Source organism: Dermochelys coriacea, chromosome 6 (assembly GCF_009764565.3).
Source record: "Dermochelys coriacea isolate rDerCor1 chromosome 6, rDerCor1.pri.v4, whole genome shotgun sequence".
NCBI classification, from domain to species: Eukaryota; Metazoa; Chordata; order Testudines; family Dermochelyidae; genus Dermochelys; species Dermochelys coriacea.
Window position 1 is genome coordinate 121,242,478 of NC_050073.1, and position 15,747 is coordinate 121,258,224.

Sequence of the window (15,747 nt, forward strand, 5' to 3'; positions counted from 1 at the left end):
ATTTATATAGAGGCAATATAATATTTTCTGTCTTATTATCAATCCTTTTCTTGATGATTCCCAACATTCTGTTCTCTTTTTTGACAGCCGCTGCACATTGAGTGGACTTTTTCTGAGAATTATCCACAATGACTCCAAGGTCCCTTTCTTGAGTGTCAACAGCTAATTTAGACCCCATCATTGTATATTGTGACAAAGCTCTGTCCTTGCCTCCATGGGTCCTGCGTTTCCTGGCAGATTTCGCTAGCCTCAGAAGCTCACTGTGACCCTCCACATAACCCTTCTTTCTCTAGGGACAAGGGTCACAGTCTACTGAGCCATTTTCATCACAAGCCAGTGAGGGAGGTGAGGAGAAGCTATCCTCCCTTGCAAGGTCTCTGTTGTCTCCCAGTCTCAGTGATTAATTGGGGGGGCAAAGAGGGGAGCCTGGGCCCACCCTTTACTCCAGCCCAGGGACCCTAATAGTATCAATTTTGGTAGCTGATCTTTTAGAAACATGACACATATAATTCCCTGGGCTACTTCTGCACAGCAGCCCCCACTTACTCAAGCTCTACTTCACCCTTACCTCAGGACCTCCTTCTTTGTGCCTGACATGGTGTGTACTGCTCAGTTTCTCCAACAGCACAACTTCCTCTCAGAGCTCCTGACATCCACACCCACCTGACTAACTGGGAGGCGTTTAACTAGTTTCAGCCAGCCCCTGATTGGCTTCAGGTGTCCCAATCAACCTAGCATTCTCCCTGCCTTCTGGAAAGTTCTTAATTGGCCCCAGGTGCTTAATTGACCTGGAGCAGCTGCCATTTAACTTATCCTGGTACCAGGGATTTGTTTAGCCTGGAGCTAATATGTCTATCTCCCACTAGTTTTTGATACCAGAGTGAGGAGGTTGGCCAATGGAGTCTTCTGTGACTGTGGGGCCTATTTCCGATCCTCGGTCCGTTCACGTATCCGGGCAGAGTTCCTCTGGGCGGCGTCCTCTGACTCCCTTGATGCCTTTGAGGAGTAGTGGGCGCTGTCCGGGGTTCTCTGCTCAGTGTCCCCGTCCGGTTCCCTTCATTTGACCCTTTGACCGCACTCCTATCCCTGTTATTTTATTAGTTGTCCCCCGGAATTTTTTGGGCATCTAGGTCTTATGGATCCCCCTTTTAGGCTGGGGGGGATCCTTTAGCAGTGGACGGGCTTCGCCTGCTCACTTCCCGGATCCCAATAAGACTAGTTTTTGATAGTCATCTGGCCTTGCCCTGTCACAATATGTATAGCTGGGATTATGTTTTCCAATGTGCATTACTTTGCATTTATCAACATTAAATTTCATCTGCCATTTTGTTGCCCAGTCCCCCAGTTTTGTGAGATCCTTTTGTAGCTCTTCGCAGTCTTCCTGGGACTTAACTATCTTGAGTAGTTTTGTATCATCTGAAAATTTTGCCACTTCACTATTTACCCCTTTTTCCAGATTGTTTATGAATATGTTAAATAGGACTGGGCGCAGTACAGATCCCTGGGGGACACCACTATTTATCTACTTCTTGTTCAGCCAATCGCTAAGACAAACAAATTTGTTCACATTTGCAGGCGATAATGCTTCCCTTTTCTTATTTACAATGTCACCAGAAAGTGAGAACAGGCATTTGCATGGCACTTTTGTAGCTGGCATTGCAAGGTATTTATGTGCCAGATATGCTAAACATTCATGTGCCCCTTCATGCTTCGGCCACCATTCCAGAGGACATGCTTCCATGCCAATGACGCTCGTTAAAAAAATGTGTTAATTAAATTTGTGATTGAACTCCCTGGGGGAGTATTGTATATCTCCTGCTCTGTTTTATTCACATTCTGCCATATATTTCATGTTTTAGCAGTTTTGGATGATAACCCAGCACATGTTAATTTTAAGAACACTTTCACTGCAAATTTGACAAAAAACAAAGAAAGTACCAATGTGAGATTTCTAAAGATAGCTACAACACTCGACCAAAGGTTTACGAATCTGAAATGCCTTCCAAAATCTGAGAGGGACGAGGTGTGGAGCATGGTCTTAGAAATCTTAAAAGAGCAACACTCTGATGCAGAAACTATAGAACCCGATTCACCAAAAGAGAAAGCTTCTTTAGATTGTTATTGAACAGACCCCGTCATCAGCATGGATGTATGTCCCCTGGAATGGTGGTTGAAGCACAAAGGGACATATGAATTTTTGGCACAACTGGCCCATAAAATCTTTCGACTCCAACTACAACTGTGCCATGCGAACGCCTGTTCTCACTTTCAGGTGACAGTGTAATCAAGAAGCAGGTAGAATTAGCTCCTGCAAATGTAAACAAACTTGTTTGTCTGAGCGATTGGCTGAACAAGAAGTAGGACTGAGTGGACTTACAGGCTCTAAAATTTTACATTGTTTTATTTTTGAATACAGGTTTTTTTGTACATAATTCTACATTTGTAAGTTCAACTTTCATGATAAAGAGATTGCACTGCAGTACTTGTATTAGGTGAATTGAAAAATACTATTTCTTTTGTTTTTTACAGTGCAAATATTTGTAATCAAAAATAAATATAAAGTGAGCACTGTACACTTTGTATTCTGTGTTGTAACTGAAATCAATATATTTGAAAATATAGAAAACATTAAAAATATTTAAATAAATGGTATTCTATTATTATTTTACAGTGCAATTTTTAAAATCGCACGATTAGTCACGATTAATTATTTTAATTGCTTGACAGCCCAAATTAAGATATATTAGAACAGATCTGATTTAGATTGTATTAGATAGTATTTTATAATAAATATAGCAAACACTGTATTTGAGAATATTGTATTATGCTATACTAGAATATAATATAAAATAAATCAAAACCAAAATGTTGTTTTGAAACAAACAAATCAAAACAGAACATTTCAATCTTATTGAAATGATATTTCAGTTTTCTTCAAAACAAAATTTGTTTGAAATCAACTAATTCCTGCAGAATGCGTCAGTTTAGTCAAAGCAATGTTTTCCAACAGAAGACTGTTCGTTGAAAAATGTTCACCCAACAATAAATGTTAGTCACCTCTCTTACAGCACCAATGCAAGGTGCTCAGAGACTATGGTGATGAGTGTGGTATATAAGCCTATACAGAGCAGAATGAGCAGGAACTGATCAAAACCACCAAATCTAACAGGCTAGGATAGACCTCACTGAAGAAACTGATCTTCTAGGTCACCAGAGAACCTCCTGTACTGGAAGCTCATGGAGAAGCAGGAAAGGCTGCATGGATTTTTTTAAAAACCACATTAAAATGAACTAAACTTTTCCTAACCAGCGAAGAGATTGAGCCAAGGAGCAATATGCGGACAAGGCAAAGGTTCAAGCCAGTTCTTATTTTATCTAACTCATTCTACCCATTCCAAAGTAGATCCAGGAGAACCATGGGCCTATGTTTTCATAAGTGACTTGTGAGTTTGGGGGCCAAACTTGAGACCCCGTAAAAGGGCCTGATTTTCAAAATGTGTTGAGCCACCCACCCTCTGAGAACCAGGCCACTTTCAGGTGCCTCGAGTTTGGCATGCAAAGTATCCCTTTCGAAAATCTACGCCTTGGGTCCCAATTTAATCAGATACACAGACTTACTGGGCCAGGTTCTAATCTCAATTGGACTGTGATTTAAGTGGAGTGACACCTGTGTTACATTGTGTAAAACAGATCAGAGTCTGCTGTGTGGTCATTGCCAGGTTACCTGGACTCCAGGTGCTTCTCTTAACCCTGTCAGAAAACTGGTTTAACCCCGCATTAGGCCTTTTGAGGGATGCCTGCTGTGTCCCCCAGTGTCTGCTTGCTTTATATGGTGATCAGAGTGGGGGGAGAGTGGGCAGGGAGTAGCTATAGGCATCTGCTAGCAATGACAGCCTCTCCAGCTGCAGAGCCCCTTGGACCCAGGAAGTTTCCATGGGTCACTGCCATGTACGCTGCGTTTTATTGTTTGTTTAGGTTGGCTGGAGAGGTTCTTAATATATGTTTACTATATGATTAGTCTCTGCCTGCATGTTGCTATCCCGTAGGTAGCATGGCACTAGGAAGCAGAGCCCCCACAAATGCATTTGAATTTAATCAACATTGATTCAAGTTTAGATTAATATGGCAGCAGTGCTTGAAAATTTCCCCCGAACAGAAGATCCCCTCGGTAGAAAGCAGCCAGCAGTAAACACACTTGCCTAGGCTGGGCTGCAAGACATGAGCTAACTGCCAGCTTCTATTTCCATCTGTGCAAGTGAGAGAGCCAAGATCAATAAATCATCATCATCACCACCAAGGATTTGGTTTTATTGAAGGATGATACATTTCCTACTGGTGAGACCATGTATCAACCTCTGGGAGAGGAACAAATGACAATTTACAATGTAGAGCAGAGACTTCAGAGAAAAGAAATAAATAACATATCACCTGTGTTATCTAGAGATTTCGGGAGGGCTGGTCTCTGCTACAAAATTTCTCTTCTTGAATTGCGGGAAAAAGGGTGACTCTCGGTAAATGGCCTGAGAAGTGAGTTATTCCATCACCTCGCTCTCCCTGTGTCTCACATGCCACAAGAGGAGTCTCTTTCTTTCCCACCCTATACAAACACACCATAAATACAGTACATGCAGTTGCCAGATACTGCTGGTTGTGCCTTTGCTATCTATACATCATTCAGATATTAATATGTATGCTTCTGCTCTGTCAGGCTTCTGGTGGCTTCTGCATTAGAAGACAGAGGCTCCCATACTATTTAAAAGGACACTACCCAAGTCCTATATGCCAGTGGTTTTCAATTTTTTTTTCTGGTGACCCAGGAGAAAATTGTTGATGCCCGAAACCCAGTGGAGCTGGTGATGAGGGGTGTGTGGTACAGGAGGGGGCTCAGGGCTGGGGCAGAGGGTTGAGATGAGGGATCTGGGGTGGGGGCCGAGAATGAGGGGTTCAGGGTGTGGGAGGGGATCAGGGCTCTAGACTGGGGGTGCAGGCTCTGGGTGGGGCTGGGATGAGGGATTTGAGGTACAGGAAGGGGATCTGGGTTTGGGGGGGCTCAGGGCTAGGGCAGAGGGTGTGCCTCTGGGATGTGGGAGGAGGTCAGGGCTCTGGCCTGGGGGTGCAGGCTCTGAGATGGGGCTGGGGATGAGGTTGCAGGCTTACCTCTGGTGGCTCCTGGTCAGCGGCGCAGCTGGGGTGCAGAGGCAGGCTTCCCGCCTGTCCTGGCACCGCAGGCCGTGCTGCGCCCTGGAAGTGGCCAGCAGGTCCCGGCTCCTAGATGGAGGAGCACAAGCGGCTCTGTGCAGCTCTCACTCACAGGCACCACCCCCCCATTGGCCAATTCCCGGCCAATGGGAGTGCGGAGCTGGTGCTTGGGGCGGGGGCGGCGCACGGAGCCCCATGGCCCACCTGCCTATAAACCGGACCTGATGCTGGCCGCTTCCAGGGTGCAGCATGGTGTCAAAACAGGTAGGGACTGCTAGTTTTTACTGGCTGGCTGGCAGGGTCCCTGGATGCTGAGCAAGGCAACCCAGTGCCTTGCATTCCATGACCCAGGATCCGAACTTTGAAAACCACTGCTATATGCTACACTGCTCTAACTTACATTGGTGTAAATCCAGATGTAGATTCAACCAAAGTTACTCCAGATTTACTCTTGTGCAAATAAGAGCAGAATTTGGCCCAATATAAGTAACCTCATGGGCCAGATCCTAGCTGGTGTAAGTGACTTTGGTGGAAATATGCCAGTTCTCACCAGCTGGACCCTTGTGCATAAGAAAAGCAATTGTTATTGCTTCGTAAATCAGTAGTTTTAAATTTCTCCTCTTGTGTGAAAAGAAGTCTTCCTTAGTTAGGAAGAACTACTGTATTTGTAGCTTGTTAATACTCTGAGTCTTCCACTCTATAAAGAAAACCTGGTCTCTTAATATGATCTGAAATGGCACAAAAACAGGGATAGGCAACATGGTAGTGGAATAGAAATTATATATTAATAGACCTAGATAGCATTATGCGGCTCCAATCCTACAAATTTGAATAGAGATGGATTCAGTAGCCTAAGGGGGACATATTCAGTGCAAGCAGCTCACATAGATGAAAGCAGAGAGCACAGATGAGTAGATCATAGGAGGAGACAATGCGAGAAAAAATAAGTGATAATTCCCCAGAAGGTCAGCTTTTATTCTAGAATGGTGTAAATCCTGTTTTAGTACTTTAGTCTCTGTGTTAAACAAAATACCGCCTTTGCAGGTCCCGCTGCTATCCTGCGAGGCAATTTTTACCAGTGAAGTCAATGTGGAAGGTTCCTTTTGTTCTCTAGTCAGGGAAATCATGAAGTCCACTAGCAGTTGTACTCAACTAAGCACAGAACACATATACCTTCTCCGAAAGGTGGCCTGTGCTTATGCAAAGTATCCCTGGTAGGGACTCACAAGACCGGTACAGCAAAGTGAGCCTGGCCACACTGGTCATCACCAAAGCCCTTACGGACAAGGCAAACTGTAAGGAAATCCCTTCTGTATCAAGTGGAGGTCAAGGGGACATTTGTATCCATGTGTGCACCAGTTAATGAAAAACATCTGGATCCTGACAACATGAGGAAGTCTGATTCCTCTCAACCTAAGAAGTCACTGTCAGTGTGTGGTGATACTCCTTCTGCAGCTGGCTAGAAATCCAGACTGGAAACCCTATTAGTGTCCACTGAGTTTGCTGAGCCAGAGGATGTGACTACGGTGCAAGGAGTAAAATCAGCATAAGATCATAACTTCCCTTGTCTTTTCTTGTCCTGCTGCATAAGTGTCCTTTTCTTGTCCTGCTACTTCCATCTTAGTCCCACCTGTCTTCACATGTCCATAGAATCGTAGAAGATTAGGGTTGGAAGAGACTTCAGGAGGTCATCTAGTCCAACCCCCTGCCCAAAGCAGGACCAATCCCCAACTAAATCATCACCACAACTCCTAGTGAAATAGTGTTTCCTAATATCCAACCTAGACCTCCCCCACTGCAACCTGAGACCATTAATAACACAAGGCCAGATGCTCTTCTCAATGGGCTTGCAGTGGTGTAAGCGAAAGGAAAATGTGGCCAATCATTTTGCAATGAGCTTCTCTCAAAGGAGACCAGCACCATCCGCTTTTGGGGTGGGGCAGTGGGGTTGTCATTGTTCCATGTAGCCTGCACTCCCTGCAAAATACAGACTTTAAGGGAAAAGAGATTGGTAAAGGAAAACATCAGAGAAACCAAACCCCTGAACGATCACAGCAAAATCTGATTAAAACAGGGAGGGTTTTTCATCCATATATTCATCTTGATTCGGATATTCTAGTGGTTGGCAGCTGTTTGTCCAATGAATCAGTCATGCTGTGATTTCTAATGGTACGTTATAATATATTGAGCTTGTTGATGTGAGAAGTGTAGGTCCAGATGCACATTGGCAGTAATTCAGCAAAGCTGTGTTGATTTCAGTGGACCTATGCTGATTTTTACCCACTGAGGATCTGGCCCATGACATAGACCACATGTACAACTGAAGCCTTTTTTTAAAAATCCTGCAAAGAAAAAAAATGATCCCCAGCAGAACAAAGTTCAAATGGCACAGCTCAAACCAGAGTAAGTACCAGGGGGGCCATTTGCTGCAAAACCCTTGTTGTTACCACCAGGTGCTGCTAACGGTGGAGAGAAAGAAAAGGCGGTGCTAAAAAAGCTCTTTCTTCGGGCCTCACTTTCAGTAGCTGCGGGGGATTTCCACTGCACTCAGTTACTACTAAGTGCTAATGATCCCAGATCCCCTTAGTATATCCCATCAACAGACGCTGAAACATTTCATCCTGATTTAGGAAAGCTTTAAACTGCAAACCAAATCTATGGGTAAATATCTGTGGTGCTTTTAGAGGACTCAGAGAAACGACAATAAAGACCATCCTAGACACTGTTAATTTACTTTAACCCCAGGGAGTTTTATTTCCCAGTAGAATGAGCAGGAGCACGGAACAGTAACCCACAAGACACCAGTGAGGAACACGAAAGGGAAGGCTCAGGTATAGTTACTTGGGTCACATTTTATATTCAGGATACATTTATAAAAAGCTCATAAAGTTTCAATAAATGATTAACAGATGTTTTAAAAATGGTTGATCATTATAGGCTTGTTTAAATCCAATGCCATTATGCTTATAGCCATCTATAATATATACTACTCATGTTTGCAGTGTCATTGTAGCCGTGTTTGTCTGAGGATATTAGAGAGACAAGGTGGGTGAGGTAATAGCATTTATTGGACCAACTTCTGTTGGTGAAAGAAACAAGCTTTCGAAGCTTGTCTCTTTCACCAACAGAAGTTGGTCCAATAAAAGCTATTACCTCACCCACCTTGTCTCTCTAATATACTATATATGTCTGTAACATGCTTATAACTAGAGCCAATTGAAAGCTTTTTTCGGATGGAAAATGCCTTTTTGCAAATATATATAATTTTTTGCAAAGATTTGTTTTGGGCAAAAAGGCATTTTCCATCCGAAAAAAGCTTTCATTTGGCTCTAGTTATAAGCATGTTACAGACATACATAGTTTTATATAAATATATATATATATATATATATATATACACATATATATAAAGAGAGAGAGAGAAATACCTCATTACCTCATTAATTATTATTATTATTATTTTGGTGGTGGGGTGGTGGGAAACTCTCTGACTTGTTTAATTCACCTTTTTCCCCTTCTTCCAATTTTTTTCCAATACAAAAAATTCCAGGGAAAATTCCAAACAAAATGAAAAATGTCAATTCTGAAATGTTTCATAAACCTACCTACCTACCTTTTTTTGTTCTCAATCAGGTCCATTTAAAACATCTCTTCATCACTTAGTACCCTTTTAAAAACTATTTGCAAAGGAACTCAACATCAAAATTGACCATTACAGCAATGTCATGCTACTGCTATAGAATCTATTTTGCAATTATGAGGCCAAATCCATATGCCCTTACCTAGTTTTCAGTCAATGGAAATTTGCCTAAGTACGGACTGAGTTAAATTTGAATGAGGAGCTCAGGTTTGGTTCACTGATTCCATACAAATTTGCCAGAATGAGAAGTGATCAAGAGTTCAGAACTTGGCCCATGGCCAATGGTAAAAGGGAACCTTCTTCACGCAACACAGGGAGTTATTATGCTTATTGTATAATAAATGTATTCCTGGGAGAGGATGGCTGAACACTTCATTGGCTTTTTTAATTTACTAACTTAATAATAAATATATTTATATAGATCTTTCTTCTCTGAAGGAACTCTATGGCCTTGTGAAAGTTTTTCAATACAGGGGACAGTGTAGCATGGAAATGCAACGCTTTCTGGGGTGGAATGCGTCACCTGTTCATAACTACACAAGAGTTAAGATAGAAAAGGAGAAATGTTTTATGTCCAGTTGAAACTGCAGGGGCAATTTAGATACAGTATAATTAGCCAGCATGGAATATGATCAGTAGAACTGGTCAAAAATGGTCATGCAGGACTATTTTTTGGTTCAAGAAAAAAAAAAAAAGAGCCTTCCCCGCCCCACTCAGGAACAAAATTTTTCATGGATTTCTTTTTTCTTCAAAATTTGCTGCGGTGTTTTAAACTGAATATTTTAAATGTGGATTTTTTTTGTTAAAAATTGTTTTCTGTTAAAAAAAATCTGCAAAAATGTTCAAACTCCTCCCCCCAGAAAACTTTCATTTCTTGAAAAATTTTTCATGAAAAATACCTTTCTCTGGCTAGTTCTACTGGTCAGAACAACAGAGTTACCCAACGAGCAGCTGGATTCTCCTGTCTCTAAGATTGCCTCTGGACGGTTAAAATCCATTGGCTTCAGGGGAACCGCTTTGGATTGACGCCGCTGACGTGAGTGAATAAGGCCTCTTGCTATGTGACATACGGCCAAGGATCTTTAATGACCAAGTGGTTGAGAAGTCTGTGATTTTACCTCTCATCTGACAGAGGGCATTTCAAAGAGCAGTGTGCTTCCCTTCCCTACACACTGCCTTGGTTCAGCACTGACTGAGAAGGAAGGCTGCCAACTTTTGAATCATCAGCCCTACTCCCTATAGTATTTCTGGGGGCCCCCATCCGTGTTAGGTAAACAGTCAATTCCAGTGCTGCTTGGCTTGTGAGATCTGATAAGATCATAGCTCAAGAGGGGACAGTGTCAAGCATCTTAAGGTTTTCAACATTCATACTTTTAATGTTCATAGACTTTATGGCTGGAAAGAACCATTAGACCAGGGGTAGTCAATAGGCAGACCACGGGCCAAATCCAGTCCAGCCAGACACTTTTGAATGGACACCAAAATCTTTGTATTTATTTACTATCATTACTTTTTATTATTATTATTTGTCTTCTTCTTCTTTTCTTCTTCTCTGGAGTCTGGACCTTGACTATATCTTGACCCAAGAAACGTGGATCTTGACAAAAAATAATTGATTACCTCTGCATTAGATGATCTTGTCTGACCTGTATATCACAGGCCAACAAATTTAGCTGTGTTGCTCCTGTGTTGAGCCCAATAAATTGTGTTTAGCTAAAGCATATTGTCCAGAAAGGCATCCAATCGTGACTTGAAGACATCAAATTTGTTCCAGCAGTCAATTGCCCTCACTGTTAAAACTGTGCCTGATTCCCAATTTGAATTTGTCTGGCTTCCACTTCCAGCCATTGGTTCTGTGCAAACTTGCCTCCTGACAGTTCAGCTCCATGTACATCTCCTCTGATATTCCATTCTCCCTGCTAGATCATGCTACAGAAGCACCCATGAAACCCCCATTACCCAAGTTGTTAAAATGACCATTTAACTGTAAATCAAGTTATTACTACTTTTGCTCTTTTAATTGGTTAATTGCTATTTCACTCATCACATAAGCATCTCCACACTGCTATGCATATGTTGAGATTAAACTGCTTTCATGTACAGTAACCTGAATGCCCTATAACAGTGTTTAAATGTCGGACATTATTTTGCTGCAGCCGAAGTCACTAGGCGCTTTGCTGTTGATTTCACTGGGAGCATGATAAAGAACCTAGAAAAATGATGATCGCCTCAAAATTACTCCTTTTCCAGCTCAAGTGCTTGGCTTTGCTATAGTCCCCAGATTGAAAGGATTTTTCAGCCACTTTGTTTCACCTGCTGGTGAGGGCGATGTTCACCCCATACTTGCCCTGGAAGAGTTAATGTCAATTAAGAAGGGGGCTAATTAGCCAGACAGACCACATCTGAGGGGAATCAGGGGGCTAAGTAATCCCCTGACAGGGTGAAGGAGTCCAGCTGAGGAGAAAGGAGCTGGACTGGGTCTATAAAGACTGCTACTGTCTAGAGAGTCGCTGAGCTGGAATCCATAGTAGAGGGTGGGTCCAGGTTTGCCTACCAAGCACTGGGGAAGTAGCAATGAGGCTGTGAATGGGAAGCCTACCTCAGACTGCTGAAGAAAGACTTTGATACTCTGGAAGGGGAAAACGAGTGTAGTGACCTGGCCAGAGGGCCAAAGCAGCTCCTGGAGCGAAAAAGGGGCTGAAGACTGAGAGACTGAGACGGAGAGATGGAGTGCAACCGCAGGAAGGGGCATCAGCCTCGCAGAGCTAATCCCCAGAACCGCCAGGGGGAGGCACCATCCTATCAGTGAGTAGAGCACCCCGTAACACTGCTCCACAACATCTAGGACACAACAGGCCAGACTCCTCTCCAGCGTAACTCAATTATGAGATGAATTGGGCCCAATATATTGATCTCCATGCTCTGGGAATACTTTTCCACGGACTGCTCCCTTTTACTGATGCTACTTCCATGGATTGTTTGTGTTGCCGCAGTGCCTAGAGATTAACTGAGATCAGGCTCCTGTTGTGCTAGGTTCTGTACAAACAAATAATGAGAGATAGTCATTGTAAACAGTTTACAGTATTTATAGATGAGACAGAGATTAACCAAAGATCATACAGCAGATTAGTGGCAGAGTGACTCGGGTCTCTTGTTTTCTAGGTTAGTGCCTTATAGACTATGCTGCCTCCTACTTGGTTCTTTGCTTTTGATGGTTTTTGCAGTTAGTTGTTAACCCCTCCACTTCTACTTAATTGCTAAACACAAGTTCCCAGTAAGCAGGCGTTTGGAATCAGCTTTGCAAGCTGATTATTGAATGAGAGTCGAGGTTGTGCAATGTGCACATGATAACGGTCTCAGAAATAAGAGTTAAAGATAGAGTGAGCTTGATTTTCAGCCAGGAATTGCATCAATGCCATTGACCACCAACTCTGCATGTCTTTGAGCACATGGGAGCAGATAGGCTTCAATCTAGTCCTACCAGGCAGAGTAAAGGAGGCCTGGTGGATGTCACTGGAATGCTGAAGCAACGGCTGGTGAAGCACAATTTGCTGTCAGATGCTCGTTCACTTGCCAACTGCAATGAAAAGAAGCCTACATTCAGATGGCAGCATTTGTAGTTAGCAGGGAATGGTGTGAAATGGCCATAGGGGACACGGTTCATGCTCAGCCCCGCTACTGCTGCCCTCCAGGGTCCAAATTCCGTCAGAGCCGGGGGAGTTCTACCAGTCTACCACTAAGGCGCTGAGACCCAAGAGTGAGAAACCTGAAGAATGACATGGTAAGTAATTTTCCCTATTAGAAAACTCTGGCCTAGCCTCATTTGTCTTCAAGCCAGCAGGGCCTGTCCTATCTCTCCTTTCTGGGCACTTGAGACAGCAGTGCGCTTCCACCATCTGGGTATAATAAATGAAGAATTTGGGTCATAAAAAGTTCCTACTCAATTTAAGATGTACGGTATTGCTTTTCTCAAGCTAACTGCCCCTGGCAGTTCCAGTTAATACTTCCGCTTGGAATAAAAACCTTAAAAGCCTTTTAAGCTGCCATTTAAAATAATTTGGAGAACAATGCAAAACCATAATTTCTCCTCCACGGAGCTCTTTGCAAGGTATGGGGTTTGCCAACTCAACAAACCCGTTCCCCATTGCAGGCAGAAGCACTCAGCAGAGCTGTACAACCTGGTCTCTGGTTTTGTGCCTCGCCCTGCATCTGCCCATGATGAAAACTGTATTTGTGATGCTGAATCTATGCTACAGGCTTTTCTGCCAAATTTTACCGGCTCGAACTTGAGAGAGGATCAATCCAATAATCTTAGGTGCAAGTAAAGGTGGGTCCAAACCAAGAACCTGGATTTGCATGCCTGCTGGGAGAGAGGAGTGTCTGACTCGGTTTCTTCTTCCAGAAGTCTTGCCCTTTTCACGGCAGCTTCTCCAATAATTTTTTTCAAGACAGCTCGTATCAATCTGGGCCCACCTCTCGGCTGCATGGCAGCTGCTTTTTTCTTTTCCATAGGGGAACCACCTGGTAGCGTAAGGCAGCCAGTGGAATCAATAGCGATAATTTCTTTGAGGGAGAAGGGTGTCAAATTCCAGTATCCCTTCACCCCCCGCATGGATCACGTTCCAGTCCCTGCTCATCCCCACCACCCCTCCTGTGAGGATCTACATCCCTATCCTTCCAGTCCACAATGTAGGGTTCATTGCTGAGGTATGTCTACAGCCCAGTGACCTGCTGGAATGGTACTGGGTGACCCTGGGCAGCCAGTGTCAAGTAGAGCAGGTGTGTGCGCTTTGCTCTTGTTCCACATGACTGCACAAGTTCCTCCCCAAATACTGACCCAGTGTGGTACTCCCCACTCCCCGTCTGCCTCTGAGGCTAGCAGAGCATTGTGGAGGCTGATCTCCCTTCCCTCCCTCAGGAAGTTGTCCTCCCTCTTGATCCCATCGTACCCAGGAATGGTCCTTGGCAGAGCAGGTCAAAAGTGGGAAAATTATCTTATGAAAAAATGTCCGAGTTGGTTCCATTTCTCATGTTTCAAATGGACCCTTTTCCTGATGGGGGTGTCAGGTTTCTACCCCCACCCAATTTTTCAGAAAAAATGTTAACCAACATTTTTATCTGACTAATTTGAAAATATTGTTGGCTTCAAAGCCCGGGTGTTTGTTTGTTTGTTTTGTTTTTTAAGAAAATAATTTTCTGTAAATGAAAAATTTTGAAACTGATTCCAGTTAAATGTGTTTAACTATTTTGTAGAAAATGGAAAAATTTCAGTGATGTAGCCAATTTTCCTCAAAACATTTTACTTTTTGAAAAGAGGACATTTCCCCCCCCCGCAAAGAAAATCTTTTTGTGTGAAAAATTCCTACCCGCCCCAGTGATAAGAAGCTGATAAGCTTCCAGAAGAAACAAGGAAGGGCTTGCAGAGCCCTGAGATGGGTCACAAGAATAGAGCTGGTACTTTGGGGTCGTGCAGACCAGCCATAGGGGAGATTGGGAGTTGGATGGGACTCTTCAGCAGTGTTCCCTATATATGTACCCTGTTATCTCTCACAATCTCTCAGTGAATCTGGCATGCCGAATCCACGAAGATGAGGGCACAGCAGGGAGTAATTTCTTGACTGAAGCAGACACTAGTAAATATGCTACATAAATTTGTCTCCAAAAGGAGAAGGCCAGAAAGAAAGAGAGAGGCATTTCCCATTGGAAAAAGGAGAAATATAGAAGAAAATTTGGATCCCTACAACACAGACTGTGATGCAAGTGCCAGCTCTTGCCATGGCTGTAGGTGTCAGCTGAGCACTGACAAATTCATAGTAGGAAACCAGACCAGCTCTTCTGCATGTTAGCATTGTTCAAGATAGGGGATAGGTTTGCAAAGATGTGTTTATTAGACTCAATAAAATGCTTGTAAGTTGGTGCATGCATTAATCTTACTTGTAATGCCTGTATCCCGTGCTATACGGTAATATATAAGTTTTGCTTTATCACTGGAAAAATGCCTGCTCTGAACTTGTGAACCTAGGCAGAGGAGGATTCCCCCACCCACCAAGAACTATCAGAACTAAGTAGGCCATTGTGAAGCATCACAATATAAAGACCGGGCTAATTGCCCTCTCATACCTATGAAGATACTATGTGCAAGGAAACTCGTCCCATCAGTCTGAATTCTGCACAAGGGAAATAAATATATCTGACATGATTTTTTTTCATCTTTTCGCTGGTTGAACTTTCCCAGTGCTGGAGCTAGGAAAAGAAGCAAAGATCCTCAGAGCCAACCTGGGTTAGCCCTAAAAGACATTCAGTGCTGACAGATTACTACATCGCTGTTACTTTTCAGAATCACAGGCTGTAACTCTTTCGTGTATACGTGCTGCCTACTTTAACCTGAAATAACTCTCTCATTTCTTTTTTCTAGTTAGTAAATCCTTAGTCAGTTTACTATAGGATTGGCCAAGCGTTGTCTTTGGTGTGAGATCTAAGGGCTTGTCTACATTACCCACTGGATCGACGGGGAGCAATCAATCCAGCGGGGGTCAATTTATCGCACCTAGTCTAGTTGTGATAAATCAACCGCCGAGCACTCTCCCGTCGACTACAGTACTCCACCAGGGCGAGAGATGCAGGCAGAGTTGATGGGAGAGTGTCAGCCATCGACTTACCACAGTGAAGACACCATGGTAAGTAGATCTAAGTATGTCAACTCATCTACATTATTCATGTAGCTGAAGTTGAATAACTTAGATCGATTTCTGCCCCCACACACACACACCCAGTGTAGACCAGGCCTAAGGTACAAATTGACCTGGAATAAGTGACTGGTCTCTTGGAGCTGGGAGCAACCTGAATATGTTGTGACCTTTGGTGCAAGTGACCATTTATCACTAAGTCCAGCTTGCCTGGGTGGCAAG